This window comes from Pteronotus mesoamericanus, unplaced genomic scaffold (genome assembly GCF_021234165.1).
Source record: "Pteronotus mesoamericanus isolate MK-2021 breed Mesoamerican mustached bat unplaced genomic scaffold, CSHL_Meso_final contig_116, whole genome shotgun sequence".
Classification (NCBI taxonomy): Eukaryota; Metazoa; Chordata; class Mammalia; order Chiroptera; family Mormoopidae; genus Pteronotus; species Pteronotus mesoamericanus.
Window position 1 is genome coordinate 12,098,503 of NW_026555027.1, and position 26,920 is coordinate 12,125,422.

Below are 26,920 nucleotides of genomic sequence, written 5' to 3' on the forward strand. Positions count from 1 at the left end.
GGGGCAGTAAGGCACAAGTGGAGGTGCTTGCCCACAGAGGCTTGTCAGTCTACGTGGTGGGCCTATCAAAAGCCCACAAAAACTTGGGAAATTGATTGGCCTTCTTTTGAAAAGGCATTTAGTCTGTCCTAAACCCAAGCTAATATACTCCCAGGGGGACATAGAAGCTCTCTCTCTCTCTTCTCTCTTTCCCTCTCTTTTTCGCTAGTTGGTGACCTGCACTCCCACAGTGCACTTGCCTGTTCTCTCCATGGCCATGTGGCGTTGGCAGTCTCACGGCCCGTGGCTATGGGGACGCCACATGCAGGCTCCAGGAGGAGCCGGAACATTGCCGTGCAGCACTGGACTGCGGCTGGAAGCTAGTGGCATGCTGGACTGGACTGTATTTCAATATGGAGCAGGAACTGGGCAGTGGCCTTTACCCTGGCCCTACCGAAGGCAAGATTGGACCTTTTCCATGGTGAGATGGATGAAGATAGAACATTAAAAAGTCAGGAAGGGAAACTTCCTTTAATTTTACATCATCAATAATTACCATCAATAAAGAACTCCATCCACACGTGCAGGTCTCAGGAAATTCTTTTATTATAACACTGCAAAAACTCATTTTTCACTGGCTTGCCCTCCTTATATATGGTAATTTTTGTGGGTGGGATAGCTTATTGCTATGTTTAGTAACTCTGCTCCTCTGGCAGATAGGAATATGTACTTTTTTCCTAAGAAATATAGGTTCCCTAAAAAAATGGAATTTGTGTGTGTACCTGTTTACACAACTAAAATGCTCAATAAACTTTAGTCACATTATCTTATTTACTTCTCACCTAATTCCATTTGAGATGTGTACTGTTATTGGCCTAGACAGGTACCAAACTTAGATGTATATGGATATGAACATGAACATGGATATGACTACCTATAATTATCTAGAATAAATCATTAATTCCAACAATTTCCGTCCCAATGTAAGCTGAGCTGTAAAAGTTGTTTGTTTCTAAATTTCTATACTTTTCTTGCTCTGCCAAAACTGTCTAGATTACACTGATTTACTGCTCAAGGAGAAATTGTTATTCAAAGCTCTAATGTGTTATTTCGTCCTGACTTTGGAGTTGGGTGCATCACTACTTTAACAGCATGCGTACTGAGTTTGGTTACTGCTGTAGCCATCACTCATCATGTCTAGCTGTTGGCCAGGGCATTATGGAAACTTCTGAGTCTGAGCCTTGTGATGCTGTTGACCAGATATCCGGTGGTCTAGACAGGGACTGGAGGGAAGATCATTTCTGTTAATATCTCTTCCTTACACCATAGTATGTAAATATTGCTTGAGTTTTGTTTAAGATTGTCTCAAAAAACTTATTTTCAATGTGTGTGGGTTCAAGTTATCATTTAATAAGTTAAAACGGTGAATATATAGTGTGTTGATCATCAAGATATGTTTTATTTCAAGAAAGGTATTGATGAAGTACAATACTTGTCACTTTATTGCTGTTAGTTTTTATATAACAATCAGTCATTTTAGAAGTATAATTATTATTCACATGATTCTGTTTGAAATATATATATAATAATCAAATATATATAGACCCTTTTTAAAAGTTTATAAAATCTGCTAATATTCAGTGTGCATTATTTTCTTTTATTTAAAATATTGTATTGTTTAACTACATCTGTCCATGCATTTATGTATCTATCCATCTATCTTTTTTCACAGATTGTTTTAGTAGAAGAAAACCTAAGACATAAAAACCAAATGTTGATATAAAACAGTCATGTTAGATCTTAATTATTTACTTTATAAAATAATTTATTTTATGTATCCTTAGTGCTTTTTATAAATAATCAATTTACTATAATTTCATTTAAGCAATTACATTTAAGGAATTTCTTAGTCTTCTGAACCATAATACATTTGAAGATACCATTAAAATTTTAGGGACAAAGTGAAACTAACTACTCTATGTTCTCTGGGAGTGTAAAGTTTATTTAGATAGATAGATAGACTGATTTTACACAAGTAGATATATTCAGTCTTTTTTTGAAATACATGGGTTTGTTCTGATTATCACTATGTTATATGAAGATACAATATATCTTTTTTGTGAAGAAATCGTTATAGTCTTCTTAGTCATAACTACTCTGAATTATTGTTAAGAGTTTCTTATTGTGAGAGTGGGTAGCAAAAATTCCTGTAAGACTGTCAGGGAATCTCCTCTTTCACTTCTCTTTGCCAGGGGATTCCAGGAAGAAACTCTACTTAACTTTTAAGAGTGCACCTTTTTCCAATAAGTTAGTTCTGCAGAAACTCTGTTATGAGACAGCATGGGAATAAGTGGGATAGTTTAATGGGATAAATGCCAAACCCAGACAGTTACATAGAAGTCTCAGAGAGATGTTGCAAGCCTAAGCACCAGAATAATGTAAAATGATAGAAATGGAACAGAGGCTAAAGTCCTAGTATTATTGAGTTTCCTAACGACTTTGTAGCTTTAACCTTTAGAATCAAAATTTAGTAAAGTCCCAACTGTAGATCAACTTAGAGATGGGATGGGTTTTATTCAAACACCAGATTCCAAAGACTACAGTAGAGAATTCCCAAGGTATTGTTTTATCAATATGGAGTTTTACCCGTATTTTCTGTACTATTTAAGTGCTTAGTACAATTTAACTACAAAAAGATTTGACCTAATCCACATCACCACACTAGTTTAATTTGTTGTAAATTTTAAAGCTAAGAGCAGTAAGACATATTTGTATATTTCCTGTTTAGAGCTATAATATTTTGCCTTTACGTTATCACTTTCCAGGTTAGAACATTTTCTGCCAAAGGCTTTGCATTGTTCTATGTAACCACCCATCTTCTCTCTCTCCCATAACCACTACTTAACATAGTTTTCTTTATATTGAGGTGCTGTGTGATAGCTGTAACATATACGATCAAAAGAATTTGCTCTCAATTTTATGAAAGTGCCTGAGATTAGAAGTTTCCCCCCCAACTCTGACAATTCCTGTAAAGTAACCTGGAATCTGCAATTCTCTTTATTCCTGGCAGTGAGTCATTCCTGTCTTAATTACTTAGGTGGCACAATTCAAGCTTTAGCAAGTTTTAGTCTTCCCTACATCTAATATGATATTGTTTATTCTAGTGGCAATGTCTCTAAATATTTGATCATGCAGCTTATGTGCTTTATTTTTTTGTTTCTGGGAAATTAAATCTCATTTGAGAATATGTCCTTTCACTAATTTCAAGTAGTAAGATCTCTCTGAGAATAAACTAATGGTCTGGAGCTATAAACTATAATATAAACTATTTAAAATTACATTTTAACATCTGTAACATCAAAATGCAGCCACTAGAATTTGCATACAATGGGAATAAGTAAACAACCTTACATTAAATACAATGATTCTGATAGTCCTTAGAATGCTGATGCAGTCATAATATTGCATTATCCTTAACTCTCCCATGATTGTGTGCTGATTGTTGGCGGGGGATGACACCTTGTCTTGGCTGTGCATCAAATGTGATTATTTCTGAGAAGCCTCATCTACACCGGGACTTGATTTAGATTGAGATTCTGACCCTAGAGCCTCAGCCTGAATATGCTGTAAAGAGATGAGGCCTCGTAGGGTCTTGGGAAGTGGCAAAGACTGTTTGCAAGTGGAAGAAATATAAATAGTATGTGGACAGAGGCCAGGCTTTTGTTGTTTTAAAATGTGGCCACAAATTCTTTTGTACTCTTCCATGAAGAGGTGGGAACATGCTTGAATTTGGGCAAGATGAGTGCTATAACCAAGAAAATGTAGCCAAGGATGCTATATAACTTTTTAGGCCATGTCATAAAATGCCATGCCACTTCTCCTTATTCATTGAAATGTTCTCTTTGGGAGACTTAAGCTTTCATGTATGAAGATTAGCTAACGTGATGTGTCCATGCTGCAAGGAAGCCCAAGCAACATGGAGCTCATGACAGTGGAGGAACTTCAGTTGCAGCCTGGCATTTGCACTCTCCCAACTCTTTTTTCTCAGATATGAATATGAAAATGCCTATAGTAACTTACTCATTGAAGTCTTCAGATACAAATCGGAGACAATAAGCCATCTCTACTGGTCCTCTAAATCCCTGACCTAGAGAATCCATTAACGTAATAAAACGTTCCTTCTTATATACCACTAAGTTTGATTTATTTATCCTGGGATACTTGGTAACTTGGAAACATACTCAGTGTAAATCAACATAATGAAGTTTAGCATCCATTTACCTATTTCAGCTATAAAGCTATGATTTGGAATACAAGGCATAATATTTATCACTTGGAAAAAAATTTTTTTGAAAACCTTTTTATCACCTACACTCACATCAGTATGTATTTCCAATTAAGCAGAGACATTAAATTGTTATTTAATCATAAAAGATAGTTGGGAATTCTGTTTTAATAATAAGTATTCTAGTTAATTTTAATTTTTTCATTTGGATATCTCAGGGCTCATTTACTTTTAACAGTCAAAGAATAGAAGTATCTCGAAGGTAGTTTATATTTAATTGTTTTATGAGAAAGGAAGAGATGAACCTAAATAAACCTTTTCTCCTTTGTTCTCCCTTGTTTTTTTAATCCCACTTTTATTTCAACCCATATCAATGACATAAGTGAACATCTTCTGGCATACACAATGTGAAGGAATTTGAAGGATTAAAACCCAGAACACAAAGAAAATAAGAGAAATGTGGTTTTTTTGGTTTAAAAAAATAACACAAGATTTTTATCAAATTTTATCAAGCATAGACATATCATGAATCTCCAACAATTTTTATATAGCCACACATACAGATACACACATTTGTTTTACCACTTGAGATTTTAAAAATGTCCCTAAATTCTTCTGATATCACTAAAGGCAATTCCAAGTGAAATTAAATATCAATAAATTTTGAAAGCTCTTCACAAATTATATAAATGTATCCTTATCTGAACATTTTAAAAAGGCATAGTTTAAACTTACTGGACTTAGAAATGTTTCATTATTAGTGACATTAATATTTTCCTTGAGAAAATCTTCCCAGAGACACCTCACCCTGAGAGAACCCACATATCTAGAAAAAAAATTGATTTAATTTTTATCTTTGTTTTGGATAAACAACCTGAGACATCTCTTTTAAAATAATCTTTAGATTTGACTTTTTGATTTGGTTATTGACATTCATCTTCCAATATAAGAACTGCAATGCTACTCATTAAAAAGATAGAAGTATCTCCAGACAGCGGAGTATGAGTGTTCCAAGCCTGCATTTGGAAATTATGCTCAGATGGAAGAAATGTTATTTATTCAAAGTATGAATTGCACAATATTATTGAGTCTTCTTCAGAATCCTAGAGTTGGCATAAATAAAGTCAAGTTCTTCTGAAATAATCCATTAGAGTAACTTAGTTGTAATGATTATAGATTGATTTCACTCTACTAAAGCCAAAATCATCATCACAAATATTTCTAACTCATAATTAATAAATCTTATTTTCTATGTAAATTACATATCAGCTCATTAGAATGTTGTGTTCTAAAAACGTTCTTTTCTTTTTTTACTTTTATTCTTCTAAGGACAGTGCTACATTTGTCACTGAAGTAAAAAAAAATTCTGAAGAATGTTTTAGTTGTGCCAGGTTATATTAGCTTAACTTCACTCCATATATATTTAATAAAATGTACCTACTTATACAATATAAGTTGTCTTCTCCAAAATATGCATTATATTAGGTCATCTTAAATATAAAGCAGCATCACATCTCTAAATGACAAAGATTAGTAGCATAAAAAATAAACCTACAAAGAAATGAACATAATATGTTTTTACATATACATTTCCTACATGGTCACGTTTTTGCAAGAAAACAATGTGTAACAAGGAAATAAAACAGTCAACCCACTCCTGAACACACACATATTTTAATCTTACCTTTGTCCTGTGTAATGACAGAGGCTGGGGAAAGGGCTCTGGTGTTCTGAGTGTCCTTTTCACTCCCAAATGGTCCTGTCATCTCTGAGGGATGCCGTGAGGGTTTATGAAGGACACAAGGACAGAGTAAGTGCTAAATAAATGCTGGCTTTTTTCTCTTGATTTTCCTCTTGGAGCAACATTAAAGTCTTAATCATCCTTATAGAATGTAGTGTCTTGAAAACAGTAGACATAAAGTACACGGTTGTAAATTACACTACCTTAGTATTCAACTTTTGTAAAATTTGAGTCAGATATTTTAAGTAATTCCCACTTATATTTTAAAACAAATATAAGTCAAAACTTTAAAATATAGAGAATGCTTAACATCTTTGCATTAATGAATCAAATTTACTCTAAAACTTAAACCACATGAATATGATTATTATCTTTAATGTAGGATAATAAAACTTGAGAAAAAGTATATAACACATGAAAAAGTAAATGGAGCATTATTTTATATAAATTATTCTGCTGATTATCATTATGTAATTAATACATGCAAGGTTCTTTGTAAAATATTTTTAATTTTATTCAGCATTTATTTATAAACTCATGCAACATGAGGAATTTAGTGTGTTTACAATTTCATTTACCTTCCTTCAACTTCTCAAATATGAATAACTATACAATTCTCATTTTTGGTTCATTTATTCATTTATTCAAATAAAATTTAGTATGTGATCATATTTCATATGCAGTAGTTATTATTCCAGGGCTTCGGAACACAACAATGAGCAGCACGGATTTGATGCCTGTGCGGAGCTTGAATTTCATTGGAAAAGGCAAATAAAAATGAAGTTATTACAAAATGATATGACAGATGCATCTTGCCTTGACTTTATAGAGTATTGATGGTGCCACTTGGAAGGAATAGTTGAACAACCACAAAAAGGTGATATTTAAACTGAGATTTGAAGTTTGGGAAGGAAGAAGTCAAGCAAAGATTAGTCAGTGCTAAGCTGATAAGAGAAGTTGCAACTGCGTAGCACTATCCCAAAGATGGCAAAAACAGAATGATGTGAGGAAAAGGAGTCTAAGGTTCAAATTCTACTGTTAATATGTTGTCATTGTCTCTCTGCTCTAGGCTCTATTTTTGTGTAGGGGTCTGTGCGTGTGTTTAAACAGCTCCTTTTACGGTGACTTCCTGAAATCACATGATTACAACTGTTCACCTTGTAAATCCTGGTAGAATGAGATTTTCCTTTTTTCGAATATCTTTAGTAAAATCACGAGTCCATTTCTCATTGCTCAGATTCATGTGATTGACTAAATCTGGAATATAGCTGATGCTTGGAGCAGATGAAGGAATAAACCCCATTTGAACCACACTGGATGAGTAGGATAATGATGCATTGTTACCACAAAATGGATGAATGGACATCCACTAATGAGTGGTCATTGGAGAAGTTTTAAAACATGAAAGTGGACATGTCGGTAGGCAGCATGTGTCTAGGTATGAGTTAGAGGTTCATAACAAATAGTAGTAATGGTAGTTCTCAATAGACAGTTTCTACTCCACAAATGAGAAAAGTTTAAATCAAGTAGGAAAAAAGTGTAAAGCAGAGAAAGTAGCGTGTAACCTAGCCCTGTGGGACTCTAGAGATTCAACAGACGGTAAGAAGCCAGCAGAGCAGTCTGGAAAGGAGCAGCCTGCCCTTCTGCGCAGCGGGGTGATCTGCAGACATGTAATGGGGTCAGCTCTTCTGCAGGCGGTTCTCCCTTCGCTTCCCGTCCTTCGTGCAAGTTCACTCAGAGCTGAGTTTTTCGGAGATACAGTTGGGGAGGATGCTTCTCTCTAAGCAATTGTTTTCTTTGGCCTGTTTTGAACTACACTTGCCCTCCTCAGTCACTCCTCCGATCGAATACCAGTGCCACATTCCAGACACGCTTTAAAGTCAGCGAAATGCATTAATAGCACACTTCCTTATTTTGAGAATCATGTTTTGGATTTACACATTTTAAAATAAATTTTTCTTCATTTCTACAGGATATTGGGAGGGAAAGAGGTAAATGCCTTTCTCCAATCTGCCACTTTTCACTAGTAGTCTAAACATTGTTTCTATAAAATAATTTTCAGAAAGTTCTGTATATTAAAAAAGAAATACTGCTGTGTAAACAAAGTAATAATTTTCCCCTGGAAATTGAGATTGAGGATAAGTAATTGAGTAAAATTAACACTTAACTAATATGTTTTCTTTATAATTTATTAAAAAGTTTAAAGCTTCTGAGGCAAGAACAGCTCATTTATTAGTTTCCAGACCAACTTTACTAAAATCAACTGACTTAATGTAACATTCTGATATTTTTGGTTTTAATCAGAAATAGTACTTTTGCCTTTGTACCAAAATAGGAGTAAATAATTTTTAGAAATTTTATCTCTGAGAAAAGAATGCATGCATACATCCATCCTCTAACTGGCTAGGTAGTTTGCTTTTAAAAATTTGGATAGACTACATCTTCCTAACTGAATTTTCTTTTAAAACTTTAGAAAAAAATCTTCAACATAGCTACAGCAGAAGTCAGAATATTTGCTTCAAAAAAATGTTATCATTAATAATCAGCTAAAACTCTGTGGGTAAACTGACCTCTCACAAAGGGAGCTCATTTACAAAATTCCTTCATAAGATTCTTGCTAATAAAAGTATTATAAAAAATTAAATATATCACAGTAACAGACACAGAATGGTTAATACATGTTCGTAGATCGTTTAAAATAAAAATCAACTTCACAAACAACTTATGAGTTTCTAGTTGGAGTGTTTTGTTTATTACGTATTTTTATAGTCAGTTGAAAAAATATTTAAGAAATTTATATGAAACCAGTATACATGATTTATATTTATTTAAAAAGTATATATTCCATTTTTTTAAATTTATTTTTTGGCACTGCCTGGGACCAGGTGATATTACACCATGAAAAATGAATTGGATACTGAACTTTTCCAGCTGTGACAAAAAAATATAAAATCCACATTTTTTTAAATACTCTATACTAGAAAAACATTTTTTAATGGCAGGTAAATATATACCATGGTGCTTAACTATCTCCAGGTAAGTAGTATTATTTCAAATTGTTCTTATAATAATTGTGACACTAATTAGAGTTTAGTGAGTCAAATGGGAATATCTTTTGACTTCATGGCTGGTTATATTTAAACCCTTATTCTTTTTGCAAAACAGAAAAATTTTCTCTATGGTAAAAATTGAGAATATCCAGTATTATGTTGTTATAATAGTCTATATTCTGAGTAGAAATAGGCCAAGTATCACTTAATCTATTTATTCAATACTACTGTGTCATTGGCAAGTTCTGTCACCTCTCTAAACCACAGCTTTATTATCTCTAAATGAAAATAATTACTTATCCACCTCATTACTGTGTGTGTGTTAAAGAATTTAACCTAATGTGTGTGTGTTGAAGAATTTAACCTAATAACAATTTGAAAGTGAGGTCATTGCATATGTTATAGCTGCTTCTATTCTTCTTCCTTTTCTGTAAGAAAAAAACCTGAATCAAAGTCAAATTATCCAGTTGGATAATTTAGAAGTTCTTTTTGCTTTGATCTTTGTCAGAATTCCATATGCCAATTTTCAGACATTCTATTTGGTAGCTTATGGGTGTAAAATTTTAGGGGACAAGTAAATAGATTTTGATGTAGCTGCAGCATTCTGTTGTCTTGTAATAAGCTGAAGGAAATGACAAGTCTACGGGGTGAAGAAATCCATGTAACTTCTGTGTTGTATTTTTGGTTTCTAGGGCATCATGTCCCCCTTTTTTGGAACTTACTCCTTCTGTCTGGAAGACATATCCTTCAAGAACCTCTAGGGAATGAGTACATGAAAATTTTGGGGTCTATATATGTCTGAAATATCTTTATTTTGCTTTCATGCTGGGTTGAAGGTTTAGTTGATGTGTTAGTTCCCTATTGCTGTTGTAACAAATTGTCACAAATTTAGTGGCTTAAAAGAATAGAAATTTATTTAAATTGAGTTGGAGACCTTTTCTTTGGGAAAGCCTCCTTTTTAAGGAATTTTCAGAAAGATGCTTGGAGCCCCTACTGTGACTTGCAGCACAACAACATGTCTAAGAGTGTAAGCTTATGTGGATGTTCTGTGAAGTGCAGAATGGGACACCCAGTCCTGGAACGCCACTTCATCCTGTGTGGTCCAGTGAACGCCATGATTAATTCTTTCCTATGAAGGATGAGGGACTCTTCGGGAACACCAATCTACTTGCTTTTCCCCATAAACCCTTCTACTGAATTGCTAGAATTATTTGCTGAAATTTTGCTATGAAATCTATATATTAATTTTTGCACATTGAATTACTGGTTTATGTTTTCCTCTCTCCTATTTCTTCATTCCAGGGTAAATGAAAACATGAGGGGAAAAGGAAGTGTCTGAGGAAATGAGGGCAAGGTTAGGGAGTGAAGGCTACAAACTTAGTAGCTTAAAACAATGCAAATGTATTCTCATACAATTCTGAAAGTCAGAAGTTTAAGACGCATTAGCAGAAGTGCATTACTTCTAAAGGTTCTAGAGAAAATTCTATTTCTTCACTTTTTATAGCTTCTAGAACATTCTGAAATTCTGGGCTACTGATCTTACCCTACACCTTCAATGCCAGCAACAAACATCTTTTAATCTTTCTCTCAGTTACATCAAACGTCATTTCATTGCCTATTTCTGACTCTAACACTTCTGCCTTCCTTTTATTAGGACTCTTGTAATTACATTGAGCCTATCCAGATAACCCAGAATATGTTCCACATCTCAAGAGCTTCAGCCTAACATCTCCAAAATCCCCTTTGCCATGTGAGATAACAGATTTACAAATTCTAGGGATTAGGATGTGGGCAACTGGAGAGCCATTATTTTGTCTACAGCAGACCCCCAAAGATTCATGACCCTCTCATGTACATTCATCCCATTTCAAAATCATCCAGAATCTCAAGCCTTTAGAGCATCATCTCAAAGCCAAATTCTTACCTATGTCTCATTATCTAATCATCTAAATTAGGCATGAGCAAGGGTCTAGGTATAATCCATTCTGGGGCAGCATTGTTCTTCACCTGTGCATTTGTGACACTAGAAAACATCTCATCTGTCCCCAAAATACAAAGGAGAGACAGGCACAGGATAACAGGTATCAGTGCCCCAATTCAAAAATGGGAGAAAATGGAAGGAAAAAAGGGGTCACCAGCCCTAAGTAATATCATTTGGTAAGTTAAATCCAACTGGGCAAGCAACATTCGATTCCAAGGCCTGGAAATAATTCTCTGTGGCTCTGGCTCTGGCCTGCACTCTCTGACTTGTCTTTCCAAAGAGGAAGAGAAATGCATTGCAGCTGAGTAGTTTTATCAGCTTGTTTCTTACCTATAGAATTTGGGGAGTTAGCCTTCTTTCATTTTGTTCTCTCTCTGTCTCTTTCATATCATGCTGGCAGTGTGACTGTTGACATAACATTCTTAAGGACCTTGTAAATCTCCCTTGTATGTTTTGGTGATTCACTCCTTTAGACAAAAGGCTCATGATTGCATGTACTTCTTGGATAATTCCACCTCTATTCCTAGCTTCTGTTTAGATGGCTGAGGGGACCTAGTCACTTACCTAATCTCTTAAAGAGCAACATGTGAAATCGAATACTCTGGTCTTTTGATCCTCTTTAAAGCTTCAGTAAAAGGTTGTCCAGCCACACCCTTGGCTTGTTTTTCAGATTAGTCTTTCTTGACAGCGAACCTGCTAATTTTAGGGTTTCCGTAATCTGGATAGGATGAGTATTTCCCATGTTAGCAGGCTCTATTTCCTTTTTAACTAAAGATGTTTCTCATCTAGCTCTTTCCTTTTATATTTTAGTATAAGCTGCAAAAAGAAACTGGCTCTACTTTCAACAGAAATCTCCTCACTTACATAGTCAAGTTCATTGCTTTGAAATTCTGCTTTCCACATAACTGTAATTCCACTAAGTTTTTGGCCCCTATACAATAAAGATTCTTTTTCATCCAGTTTTCAATAACATTTTTTTCATTTCATTCTGAGCTCTCACTAACAGTGCCTTTATTGCACCTATTTTGACAAATGTGCCATGGATGATGACTTAGATGTTCTCTAAGATGAATGAGTACAGATTGGGTGAGAAACATGCAATTGGTGATTCTTCTGAGAACTGCTTTGCCATTTTGATTCTTATATTTAGTCATATGTATGAACTGCTCTCCATTTTTGATATCATTAAAATGTTGGGCCCATTTAAACTGGAAACCCATTCCAGTTCCTAAGTCATGGAAAATTTCTTCTATTAACTTGTTTGTAATATTCTTTTTTGCTGAAACTATTTTTTTTTAAATTTCTTAAATGTGTTATTTGGTTATTGAGCTTGCTAGGTTAAACCTGTAGTTTTAAAATATATATTTTTCTTTATTTGCATATTTTTTGTTCTATTTATTTTCTTCTGGACTTTTTTTTTTATATTTCAAGAATCTTTACTTATCTCTATTTTTTTAAGTTAACAATTACCTACTGTTGTTTCTTTTGGACATATAATATTTTATTTTCCGTCAAGACATTATGTGTATGATTATTAGATTTTTAATATTTTCTTCAATGTATATACTTTCTATGGTTTTCTTTAACATACTTTTTAATTTATTTTGATATTTTTTCATTTAGAAGTTTTTCAAAAATATGCGGCAATCCTTAACTGTTCATAATTTAAAATGTGACACTATAAATGTCCTCCAGACACTCTGTGTACTTGATTGGGACTTGTAGATTAGTGCTATCCTTTCTACAGTGATCAGGTAAGGTCCAGTCATTGTAGCATGGTACCTCCAAAACTTTAGTGTCAGTTCATCTGTTCTTTCAGGCCATTTAGTGTTTCTAAAGAAGAAGGCTATAATATGCTGGTGGCAGGGAGGGGAGAGAATGGTAGATTTTCTCAGTAAAGCTCACTCATTTGTATGCCATCATGGCACCTAAATCACAATCTTCAACATGCTCCATGTTCCCGAGATGAGAGCTTCAGTGTTCTAGTCTGCCCATAAAATGAATGACCTAATTTTTCCCCCTGGAGGTGGAAGAAGTTACTTGGCTGTAGGAGGCTGAAAAGGGATTGGGGGCTGAAATTCCTGGTCAGTATGCTTTCAACTACAGAACTGATTTCAGCCCCATATTGTCCCCTTATGTTCAGAGACATGTGGTATCCCCAAGAGCTGACATTTTCCGGAGTCAGTTATGGTTACTAGTAAATGTACTATGCTAGAGTCTATGAAGTGTATCCTCAGTGAAAGGAAAGAAATAGCATTCCTTATTTTTCACTTAGAAGTTGATCATTGTTGCTTTTTTTCCTAATGTCATTAACTACATTTTAAATGATGACTCTATAGGTACAGCTTTTTACAGGTTCTTTTTTCACCAAATATATGTGTGTGTGTGTGTACACACATATATATAATGTTTAAAAAATAAAGAACAAGTTTTTGCAATTAAACCTAATGTTCATTGAACCACTTTTCCCACCAGCAGTTCTGTTCTCCAGGATTTGTCTCATGACTCCACAATCGCTGCCTCCATTTGTCAGTTGCACAATTTCATAAAAGAGGCTTCAACTTTCATGGTAAAATCGGTCATTCGAAAACACTGTGTTTTGATATATTTTCCACTCTCTAATATAACACATTGACATTTTATACTTCTCTCCACCTCTCCTTATACACCTTTTTCTGAGAAAATATTGCATTGTCATGGTCATTAAAATCTTTATTCTGCTCTGTATTTATAAGTTTTCTATGACTGGGATTCAGATTGCTTCTAAAGTAAAAATAAATAAATAAACAAACAAACAAATAAATAAATAGTTCCTGGATCAGAATACTCAATATGATCAGAATGGTAATGCTGCCCAAATTCTTTTATAGATACCACAATGTTCCAATTAAAATCCCAGAATTCTTTTTTTGTATTGACAAACCAGTTCTAAAGTTTATGTGGAAAATAAAGGACTTAGTATAACCAAAACAATTTTGAGTAAGAAGAAAAAAGTTGGAGGAACTTGCAGTAATTCCAACTTTTCCCAACATTTCAGAAGGATTTCTAGTGAGGAAAACTTCTTTACTACCCTGTTACTATCACAATGAGAACATCTTTAATATTTTCTAAGATTTTAGTTCTACTTATCCATGAAATATGTTTTTCTCAAAGGCTTTGCTTTCGCAGTCTTTGTCTTGATTGAGTCTTGACTTGTCCTTTTGAGACCCCATTTCCTGCTCTATTTCATGGGATTTGTTTTCTTCTGCATCCTGTTACCTTTTTATAGTTTACTCCAATATTTTTACTGTAAATTCACCACTGATTTCTTAAAAATGATGAATGTATGCTAAAATTCCCAAGATCTTAAAATATCTTTATTTTTACTATATTTTGATTGACAGACATAAAATTGTAGGCTAAACCTAATTTACAACAGACATTTAAAGCTTTTTTTTTTTTTAATTTCAGGTATTACAGGTGAGATAATGCCAGATTGGTTCTCATTTTTTTGTTGGTAAACTATTTTATTTCTCTTGAAAGTTTTTATTTGGTACTTTAAAGTGACATGCAGAATGTCAATCTATATATCTATTTTTGTAAATTTTTCTGGGAGGTTGATTAAACCCTTTCATTTTAAAAACTTCTGTCTTCTGTTCAGGAAAATCTCCTGAGTTTTGAGTTCTCTAATAATTTTAGCTCTTTTATTTTATGAAGGACCTTTGTAAATTCCTAGTTTTCTGGGAACATTGATCCTTCTTATAGTTATTCATCTTTAACACTGTCCCTTCTATATTTTAAAAGTTATAGTATTATGTATAATACTAATCAATATGCTCTGAGACCAGCTGGTTGATCTGAGGAAAGTATGTGAACCAAGAAGGGTCAATGTATTCTGTTTTTTAAAAAAAATGTGGCTCTAGAAAGAGGTCAAAATCTGTTTTAATATTTTCAAAAGCTGAATTTTAGGTTGTAATACTCAGTGTTCACGTTTCTCCCTCTGCAGAGAAAGCCATAATGAGTGTTACCTTTTCATCTATGTCTATGTTCATCTGTATCTATATCAAATGAATATTTATATGGAAGATAGATCTATAGGTATAGCAGTGTCTTTCAATCAGGGGTAATTTTGTCCTCAGGGGACATTTGGCTGTAATATTGAGGTGGTGCTACTGCCATCTAGAGGGTAGATGCCAGGTATGCTGCTCAACATTCTACACGCACAGGACAACTTCCCGCCATGAAAAATTATCCAGTTCACAATGGCAATAATACCAAGTTTGAGAAGCCCAGATCTATCGAGATTTCAGTAAAAGTGATATCCCTCACTATTTTTCCTCACCTAAGTATGTCATTTCCTTATTCTTATTTTCTGAAACTTCCTCGTTATCATTTAAAGGCATTCCTCTTTCATGCTTAAACTGATTCAAATGATACTTTAGTTTATTTCAACTAAGAACATATGAACTGGCAGTGACTTTTCCTGCACATTTTAGTGTCTATTACATAATGGCAGATATCTCAACATATTTGAATGATTCTTTTTCTTCTTCTTTGCCTTACATGCCCAATATTATTATTATTAATAATGTACACATAGGGGTGAAAATAACATTTAAAAAGAGTAAATAAATAGTATGCAAATATGAAAATAAAGCTCAGTGTAAATTTTATCAATGTGTAAAACTACATTGCTTTCAACACTCATGACTGTTGGTATATTTCAAGCTGGAGATATTGCTGCCTATTAGCAGCCAAAATGTGTTCTGAGTCAGAAAACAATGTTTGATTTGAATTTTTTCCCCAAAGAAGGCAATTCTGAAATTTGGACTCCTCTAGTAAGTAACAAGTGTTCCCTGAGGTGAATGTATAATGGTGTCCTGGCTGTCTGAATGGGAGAAGCCTGAGAATATGAAGATCTGAGCATGAGTAATGGAAGAGAGTTATATATTAACAAATAGTTCAAAACATTATTTTGCCATGCATGGAAAAAAAACCCCAAATACCCAAATATTCTTCCACAGATTACCTATGCATTTAGGTACCTTTAAAATTTTCTATTCAAATTTTACACCCTAATAGTTGTGAATTATCTATTTTTTAAGTAAACACTTCAATGACATCATATTAGCTCATGTATCATGGCTTCAGTTGGAAAAAAGCAGAAGTCAATTTTGCTTTAACAACCTGGAGGATTTATTGGCTCACAAAGTCACCTTCTGGGTGGGTTAATTTGGCAATTCTACCTTCCAGCAGGGTTAATTTGGCAATTTAAGTATATTACTGAATTTCTGTTTGTTTCCTTTCATTTTAGATTTCAGTGTAAGCTTTATCCTAAGGCAAGCTCCCCAGTGGACTCTGAAAAACCATGTGGGGTATGGTATATGTTTCCTTATATAAGGATATGTGCAGAGAGAGAGAGAGCACGAGAGACAGTGGGGGCGGAGGGGGGAGAGATCTACAAATCGTCTCAAAGAGCAAGAGAAATCCCCTCTCTTTAGCTCCCAGAAAGAACAATTTAGTAAATACGTTGATGCACAGACGAGCATAGAACAGCTTTTCAAACTTTTCTCTAAACGTGAATGTACCTATGAATCGCCTCTGGACCCCGTCAAAGCATGAGTTCTTATTCATTGGGTCTAGGGTGAGGTCAGAAAATTTACGTTTTTAACAGGTTCCTGGATAACATCTATACTGCGGATCCTTGAATATTTCAAATGATAAATGCTCCTCATCTTTTCTCACTATCAGAAGTAATAATTTTGATCAACTATTCCAGAATAAAAATGACCACGACTTGCTTTAAGAAAGAAATCAGCATCTAGTTCTACACTGGCTCTTGATAGCCATTTTTGTCTCACCAGCTTGAAAAAGTACTACTAGACCCTAACTTTGAGAAAGATTTTAAAAGTCAAAAAGAATATTTTCTTCACTACATTGTTGAATGCTGATCCTGGTATAAAAAATATAAATGATGATCTATGTTATAAGAAATAAACTTATATTTGAACATGGAATGATTTATTAAAAATAATCATATGTTGATGAATTACTTATTTTTCTTAAAAATTTAGAATAAGGAGTTATTTATGTTTGTGATCACTAGTTTACATTAACCAAATGGCACTAAGATTGGTTAAAAAGACAGTGACTTGCAGGTATGTTTCAAAATATTATAATGAGCATCTTCAAGTTTCAAAAAAAACTGTCCTTAAATATGTATTTAGGTTTCATTATTCCATCTATAGATTCACATTCTTCCTCCCACACCATTTTTTACTAAGTTTAAAAAGTGGCCAAATGTACTCTTGCTGAAGACAGAAGCACAAGGGGATGTTCTTGGTAACCAAATGTTCCACAGTTTGCATTGAGGTAAGTTTCATCTTACCAGAGATCACAAGGTAAAGAATTTTGTAATTATTTTACCAGAATTTTTTCTACCAGAATTTAAGCTTCATCTGGGGAGTTTATAATAAAAAAAAATCTTAAGAATTTGACTTGGGGTGGTGAACACACAATACAAAACATAGATGATGTATTATAGAATTGCACACCTGAAACCTATATAATTTTATTATCCAGTGTCGCCCTAATAAATTCAAAGAAAAGAACAAATATTTAAAAAGTTGATGATTTTTCTACAAGTAAATCTAAATTTCAGTGGTTTGAACAATTCAGACATTAGTATTTTTAAACATTTTTAAGATTATTTAAGTGTGTCACAGGATTAAAATTAATTGACCTAGGTAATGATTGGTGAGCAAATATCTTAAAAGTGTATACATATTGCATGTGGCCCACCATTTGTACTCTTGTTTGGGCCGCACAGTTGTTACGGGGAGGGCTGTCTCTCCTCTCCTTTGGATCTTTACTTCTGCTTTAAGCCAAGAATTGGCTTCAATGCTTAGCTTTTGAACCACCATTTGAATCCCTAAGAACCTCATTGCTGGTAACACAAAGGTCAGTTTTCTTTTTGCCAAGAGACTATTTATTGCCTGCTAGTAAAACATTCCAATGTTTTCCATTTTATATCATTAGTTTTTTATGGACTGAATTAAATCCTATGTGCTTTCAATGATACACTCTAGTAACTACAATCCACCTGGGCAAAGTTATATTCTCAGCAGATTCTGAAGTTTCCTTTCCCTGGAGAAGCCTAACGGAGAGTGGAGCCGAAGGCTTCACTATTACTCCCACCAAAAATGGATCATGACTGCAGATAAGGCTTTTTATAAGAGTTTGGCTTCCTTGTTAGTGAGAAAATGTGCAGGCAATAACAACAACAAAAATAGAAACTGCTCTTCTTCTGCTAGTTATTCTCATGGCCAAAGAATATACTTTTAATATAGTTTATACCTCTTCTTTCACATCATTGTATTTAAAGCATTCAGCTTGGATGAAGTCATTTAAATAAGTGGCTCACTCTTTAATAATATGCAGGGCTAAGAATTCCATTAAGAATAGGACACGTTTTGGTTTATTTCAACAAAATAAATATTTCAATCAATATCCATCCTACTAGAGTTGAAGAACCTGTCTCTATTCCAGGACTTCAGTCCATAAAGTATCCCCTTATACATATTCAAATGTTCTCATCGTTATGCCTTTTCCTCTGGCATATATAGATTTTTTCCTCTGATATTAATAAAGAAAACTGAAATTCCTTACTCTGGGCCCCACATAGAGCTACCCCACTGTCCTTTTTTTTCCCCCCTAACAGTCAAGAGTAGCAAAACCTACACTGTGTGCCCCTGATTTCTACCTCCTTTCTTCCCGTTGAATCCCCTGTGTGCTGTAACTGGGCTTCCACCCCAGTAATTCCTCTAAATCTGCCTTAATTAACGCCCCCTTTATGCCAATCCAGGTTCTTATGTAACTGGGTGTCTTGGACATTTAACAACACTAACTCTTTTGGAATCCCTTTCATTGTTTATTTGACTTTAATCACATTTATTTACATTTTGTAACTAACTGCTTCTGCTCCTTCTCTTTTTTTAGGCACTATTCTCTCTCCCCTAAGGCTTGAAAGTTGTCTTTTCATATAATTTTGTTTTTAGATTTTTCCTCTCTTCAATTTTCATACTTTTCCTTAACAATTTCTTTCATGTTAGTTGTTATAGCTACTATCTACATCACAATGATTTAATATTATATTGCCAATAAAAATTTTCAATTCACAGGATGCTCTGATCAAATTGCCCAAAGAGACTTTATCTTCTACCTTTTGATTTTATTCATTCATAGATTCATTCGACACTTATTTATTAACCATCATCTATATGTCAAGTACTATTTTGTGTGTTATGAAAAGAGTCATGAGCAAAACAAAGTCCCAGTTATAATAGAAATGGGGCAGAAGGATTATGAGAGAAACTGGAGTAATGGAGTATGTTAAGGGAAAGATTGTAGGATGCACACATTTGAGAAGGAATATTTTGAGTTTAATTTTGTAGAAGATAAACCTGAGAAGTCAATTAGACAACCAAATAGACAAGTCCTGTAGAAAGTTAAATGTGTTCGATGTTCAGGGGGAGATCTTAGTTATATGTAATATTTAAGAGAGAAATCAGCACTTAGATGTTGAGATTCATGGTACTGAATAAGAGCATTGAAGAGGTGATTATAGACAGGGAATGTCAGAGGTCTGTCTGAGCCTTTGGACATATCGACAGGGAGATGAAAATGGAACAGCAAAGTTCAGAAGTGTTTCCAGGAGGTCACATTTCTAAGAGCATGTTTCAAAAAGGAGGGAATGGGGGGCAATGTTAGAAATGTAACTCGCACATTGAGTAAGATGAATTCTGAGCATTTCTATTTGTGGGAAACAAGAAATCTCTAGTGTCTTCTTTATGTCTGATTTGAGGTTGGTTCCTGTGAACCTGTTTTGGAGTAGGTTAAACAAAAAGTGAAAAAAAAAGCCACCACTTAACGACCACCTTTTTGAGAAGTTTTGTAATTAAAAGTAGAAAAAGAAATTGTACTTAGAGGTATAAGATGTGTGAAGTAATGTAATGATTTAATGGCAAAAGGAATGATTAATAGGGAAAAATAGAGATGCAGAAAAGAGAGGGAACATTAGAGGAAATGTGGTCTTGAAGAGGCAGGAGTAAATGAACAATAATGCAATTGAAATGGTCAGCCATAGACAGGAATATAAAATATTTAGTTACAGGTATAGAAGAAAACATGAAAAATCAGTGAGTTAGTGGATGTAATAGTTTGAGTTTATGGACTGTCACTTCTAAGTTCACTTATTCACCAAGAGATCAGGTACAATATCATCATCATATGATTATATTAGCGGGAACAGGGAGGAGAGAATGTTAAAAAAAGTTGTTAAACAGTCATTTAGAGCAGTAAGCGGTCCCAAGTGAATGGAAGTAGGGGCCTGTCACTGGATTACCCTTAGAAATCACTAAGGACATCTTGAGATTAATAGTCATAAATTAATGTCTTGTTGACATTGTATTTTTCAGCAATAGACATATTTAGATGCATGTAAGATCTAGGCATAAAGTTAGATTTAGCCAGGATTTTGTTTGTTTCTCAAGAAAACATAATGAAGGTGAAGTTTAACAAATAAGTTGAGGGTATATAAAAAGAAGTGATTATGATAAAATCTAACCTCAGTAAGAAGGTAAATGAAATGAGGAAGATATGAAAGTTTGGAAAAAGATTTGAAGATCATTGCTAAAAAACATTAGTGTTGAGAAAACCTGTGATATAAACCAGAAATACAGGAAATGACAGGTGAAGTAGACTATTGAGTCTGAGATTATGTGAAGTTTTTCCTAATGATATGTTCTGAGCCCATAAGACATGAGAGTTGGAGTTGAGATTGGAATGGGGACAAAGTAATTATAAAAGAGGAAATCAAAGAACTGAGATGCACAGAGAACAGAAGAATTTTCTTAGTGGATATTTTCTCAGAGAATAATAGAATTATCAATGTTGAATTGTTTGAAGATAAAGCAGATGGAGAAATCTTTGTGGAATGAGGAGTAATATGAACTAAAATTTGTAAGTAACTACAGCAAATATTTGTAGTGCTTGATATACAGTGGCACAGGAGTATAGGTGGTAAATGAGTTTCAAAGTTGGGCATTTTGAAAGAAAGGAGTGACAAAGAAGAGGAAGATATTATCGAGAGCAAATAGCACACTCACCCAGCACTGATGTCCAGTCTTATAAAGACTGTGAAAGAATGAAGAAGCAGCTGTAAAGAGAACATTTCTTCAGGAAGGAAAAGTATTTCAATTCAAGCAAGAAGGTGAAGAGAATATTTGGTAAAAGCTTGAGAAAGTAGAAGACTTTGCCTAGTATGGAGGTCAAGAGGGGTAAGAGTCCAGGTAATACAGAATTTGGTCTCTTGAGCTTCTTATGGCACTGATACAAGTGTACAATTATCACATGATGAAATTAATATTTTATATTTTTAGGGAGATTCTGGTAGTGAAACTGTGTGTTTGTGGATAGAAAATGGTGAGCTATCTCTAGAAATAACCACAACTCTGATATATAATGTAATTATATTAATGCATAAGAAAAAATCAATGAATAAAATTCTTCCTTAGAGTTCAAAATATAATCTGATGTTTTTATAAACTTTCCCCACTTCCTTCATTAAAACATTAAAAAAGTTCCTTCTAAAAATATTTTGCACTCATTCCAGCATTCCCACCTAAGTCCATGTGCTTTTCCTATCAGCCTAGAATCTTCTAATCGCCTCTTTGGCTTGATTTTCTTCCTTTGAGTTGTTAGCACCATGGTCTCTACTCTGCCTATGGCGATCCCTCCTTCATATACTAAAGACAGATTCTTCTAACGTGGAAATCTATCAATTTCACTCTCAAGTCCAAAATTTTATCGGTTAAAGATCTAAATATCTTTCACAGCACTCAAAGCATTTTGCAATCTGGAATATACTCCCTTTCACTCAACCATTTTTCAGTTCTAACTTCGTGTGTTTTTTTTGAACACACATGAACATATTGCATCTTCATATAAAGCCTTTTCTCTGCTAAATCTGATTCCTACATTTACTTTCAAGTAAGAGATAAGCCCTCTATATGGCAGTCCCTGGTTATTTGGAGCTGACCTAATTGCCCTCCTTCCCTCTCCCGTGGTTCTTCAGGACAGGAATCATCTCTTCCTCTTCTAATTTTCCGTTGGCGTAACTCCATTAGGCAGTATTTTCCTTCAGGAAAGATGATTTTTCTTTAGTGTCCGGATTCAAAAAGAAATGCCTGCCAAGTAGAAACTTTTCAGTAAATATTTGTAGGTAAGTGCTGTACGCAAAGAACAAGGTAACTTTAATATCACCATGGCCTTCACTCAAATATAAGTTTTAATTTTTTTCAGAAGGAAATAAGGGAATAAGAAAAATTTTTAAAAACTGGTAAGGTTTTTATAATAAAATTTGCTTTACATTTAAATGAAAAATGCCTTTCTTTTAAAAATGGAGATTAAAATCATGCCAACATGGCAGAATATTTTAATTGATTCAACATAGAAGAGAGCTTTGTCTCTATTGTTCAAGATTGATTTTTTTTGAGCTTTTTATGTTCTGTTAATTCAATATTTGGTATTGAGGTAAAGTAACTCTTGACAGGTACAGTTAACTTGCATATAGGTGGGTAATACTTAATTCATTTTTCACATAGTCATCTCAAAACATTTCTTCCTTGTTTGTCTTCTATTTTTCAAAGAAAGACATACAGATAAATGTGTGGACTGAAATGACTTTTCTATGACTTATTTCAAGGTGTCCTTAGAAACCTAAAGTACATAAGCTTTATCTTCCAGCAGATGATGTGTTTGAGTTATTTTGTAAAATAGAGAGATTCACAAGATTAAAAATGTAGGCAGAATTTATAGTTAGGTTATGAGTGTCAGTTGATCATTTAGAATATCAGGGACGTTCACATTACCTCGTTAGCATTTATAACATTCTCTCTTGATAACTACTTTCTTATTTAGGTGTTCATACCTTGTCCCCACAACCGGTCTGTTTTTGTGGGCCATGAGTGCCAGAGCTGAGCTAACTGGCATAACATCAATCGGTAGGCACGAGACTTTATCGAAGCTCGGCAAATGAGATGAAGAAGACGTTTCTAGAATAGCATGTTCTGTCTGTGTACCTTCTGTGGTGGTGCAGGCTGTAAATGTGAATCCGACTGTGCTGATTTTGCTTCGATTAAGGAAGCCAACTTCAGGATGAGACTCATTACAGAAGTCAGAGTGGACCGACTCTGCTTTCTGAGGAGGTAACCCAGCAACAAGACCAAAGAGAACATGAACTTTTGAATTCTCTGAGTAGATGGGCCAGTAAAACACTTTATTGTTTAAACTTAAGTTCCATTTTCCATTATCTGAAATTTAAGGAGTCCTAAATATCATACAGAGCATTCTTATAAGAAACTACCATGACTATTACATAGAGCAAGGTAGTTGCTTTCTGTAGGCAGCTCCTTTGATGATGTGCTTGGAGTGGAGATGAAAAACATTCTTTACCAAAAATAGCCTTCCCCTGCTTGATCAAACTACAGAAATTCCATGAACGCATTAAATATGTTGATGGGTCCAATGGTGAATATAAAAAGTAACCCGAGAGAAAGAGGACAAAAGGCTGAAATCTACAAAAACTTTGTTTCACCAAATTCTGCACGGGTTTGGACAATGGGGAGCTGGGCTGTGGCTGGGGAGGATTGCTGCTGGGGCTCCCGGAGCTGTTTGGATGAGAAGGATGCATGCAGCCCAACTCACACCCGTTGTGTTTACCTCCAAAGGCGGCCCGTCCGCCAATGTAGCAGCCCCTCTTACTAGTGGGGGGCACGTTCCGGAACTCCCAGAGGATGCTTGAAACCAAAGACTGTACCAGACCCTATATATACTGTAAATGTTTTCCTATATATTCATACCTATTATGGAGTTTAATTGATAAATTAGGTACAGTAAGAGAGTAACAACTAATAATAGAGTAGAACAATTATAACAGTGCACAGTAAGAAAAGTTATGTGAATGTGGTCTCTCAAAATCTTATGCTATACTCAACTTTTCACTTAAAGGCCTCTCTTTGGCATATTCAAACTGCTCACATCACCACTCTTGTGCTTTAGGGCCCTTATGAAGTAAAATGGGGGTTAGTTGGGCACAAGTACTGCAATGCTGGACCAGTTAATCTGACAGCCTGGATGGCGACTAAGTGACCAGTGGGTAGCAGACATATGCAGTGTGGTTACACTGGAAAAGGATGATTCACACTCCAGGGAGGCTGGAGTGGGACTGAACGTGATTTTAGCATGCTACTCAGAATGGCTCTAGAAATATTTATTTCTTAAATTTTCCACTTAATATTTTCAGACCATGTTTAACTTTGGGTAACTGAAATGATGGAAAGTATAACTGTGGATAAGGGGAACTGCTATATGTACCGCTTAAGTTCGTGCAGACGGGCAGAGAGGAAAAACAGAATTTGACAACCGAAATACTTGCGCTGCAGTTATTTTTTGAGTGTCACTTTTAGATCATACGATTTTTGAAAGTAAATTGGTATTTTTTGCATTGTAAAACAGAACACATATTAGGCTTCAGCAATATTTAAAAAAATGGATTGAAACAGGTTATAATTGAAGAAACCCCTAAATATACTTGCCTAGCTTATTTGACAGCTTTCATTATTAGTTGCAATTATGAATGCCAGTGAAGACTGAGTCAGGGTTGGAATTTTGCTCTGTTTTAAGTCCCTTGGGTTGTTTGAATATAATTTAGGGTAAAGCCAGACTAGTGAACTTTTGTCTCCATAAAAGAGTGTTGTTTATGACTTGACCATTCCTTGCCTATTAACTGCTTCCCTATTTCAACCAATAAATTTTCACAGCATCCACCAAACTAAATGAAAGCTCAAACTTCATGACAAGTGCAGGTTGCTAATGTCACATGCAAGCTTGTTACAAATCTATATAAATACTAAATGACCCACAGGATTTGAGTCACACTTAAGTTTTTTACTTTATGTAGAAAGTATTGTAATATTCAAGAGTCCCCTTTGAGTTTTTTTTCCCCATGCTGGAAAGAAATAAAAAAATAAAATTACTAATAAAATTCTTTTCCATACATTTATTATAGTAAGGAAATTGTCATGCAACAGATGAAACCGAAACTTTTAAATCCAACTCTCCTGGCAGAACATATTTTGAAAATATATTTGCATATATATACATACATATACACATTCTGTTTAATATGTGTTTAATGCTAAGGAAGATACTCAAATGTTTTATTTTACAGGTTTTTATTTAAGATACCAGTTATCTTTATATAAATCATATTAGTATCTTTTCTTTGTATTTCGTTACATCCATTGTGATTATTTACAGGCAATGACAACAAAACTTAATATACCATAATACCAGATTTAATGTGTCAGTATTTTCTGTTGATAAAAATATGAATTACTCAAATAAAAACTGAAGTGTAATCATAAATTCTTGGACAAAATAATATGTTCTTAAAATTATCAAGTGTTTTCTAACTAAATTTCAATTATTAATTAATCAGAATATACTCCATGTCACATGTTAAATTCTGACATTATATTGTGTTAATTCAAGGTGCATCTAGAATAGTGACAGGCAAACTTTTTCTGCAAAGTAAAAGAAAATAAATATTCTAGCTTTGTGGTCCATAAGTTCTCTGTTGCAACTAAAAACTGTTATTTTAGCTTCGAAAGCAGCCATACACAATGGGTATATAAACAGGGTGGCTGTGATCCAGTTAGCTTTATAGACAAAAACAAGCTGTGAGCTGGATTTGGTCAATAGGCCATAGTTTCACTGATTTATAATCTAGACACATGGGTAAAATATATTATTTCCTAACTGGACAAATCTATTCAGCTTGCTTTCAGAACAACATAATTATTTATTACTATTCTAATAATCTCTATATAAATATTATGTTTAACATCTCTCAAAAATAAAAAGTGATATTACAAAGGTTAACCAAAACGACCCCATTATCATCAAATACATTTAAGCCTGTCACTTATATAGGACTAAACAGATAAAAAAAGGAAAACACATTAACCCATTCACGAAATCAATCTTTATAACAGTATTTTATATTTTTGAAGGAATTTTGTTCATAATACATTTTGTATTGCATTTCATTTGATATTTTGACCCATTCCAGGATGGTACGCATTAACGTAAATGTTACTGCGACGAATGTGAATATATTTGAAGTTTCCTTTTAAGAAGCGAAGGCGCGCGAACGGAGAACTGATGGTCACGGACAAAGGGTGGGGGTTAACTGTGGGGGCAGGCGGGCGGGGGTGAGCAGCGGGGAAAACGGCAGGACAACCGTAACTGAACAACAATAAATTAAAGAAGGTATTATGTCTATTATGTGAGTATTATGCAGTTTTAACTTTAGCATTAAACTGAATCTGTACTTTAATTAATGTCAATTTGTACAAAAAAGGAAATATCTTAAGGCATTTAATACTTGTTATCTTCTCTATCACATTTTCCATCAAAACTGACAAATACTTAAAAGAAATAGTGTTTTATTTTTAGGTCCAATATATAAAGAACTTGGAATTTGTCACTGTATTGTTATAATAAGGAAAAGCTGTACACCGAAAACAAATGACTTTACATAGATTTATCAGGGCAAAACACACTTTGCAAGCTGAGAGACAGCAAATCCAAGATGCATAGCCAAGGCCTCCTAAACGGGTGTAGAAGCTTGAGTCATCAACTAGTAGGAACACTTGAATGGGAATTTTGACAAATTGCTGGAGGCTGATTGTAGACTAACATAGAGATGAGAAACCCTTGTCCACAACCTTTGGAGACTCCCATACTTTCATGAGTCTTATTTCCATGGCTTTAGCAGGGAG

General features: G+C 34.3%; 1 pseudogene; it reads left to right on the plus strand.

The window, feature by feature from the left end:
- The first annotated feature begins 256 nt into the window (after positions 1-256).
- The window catches only part of LOC129073920 (39S ribosomal protein L48, mitochondrial-like), a 71,942-nt pseudogene continuing 45,278 nt past the window's right edge, over positions 257-26,920 (plus strand).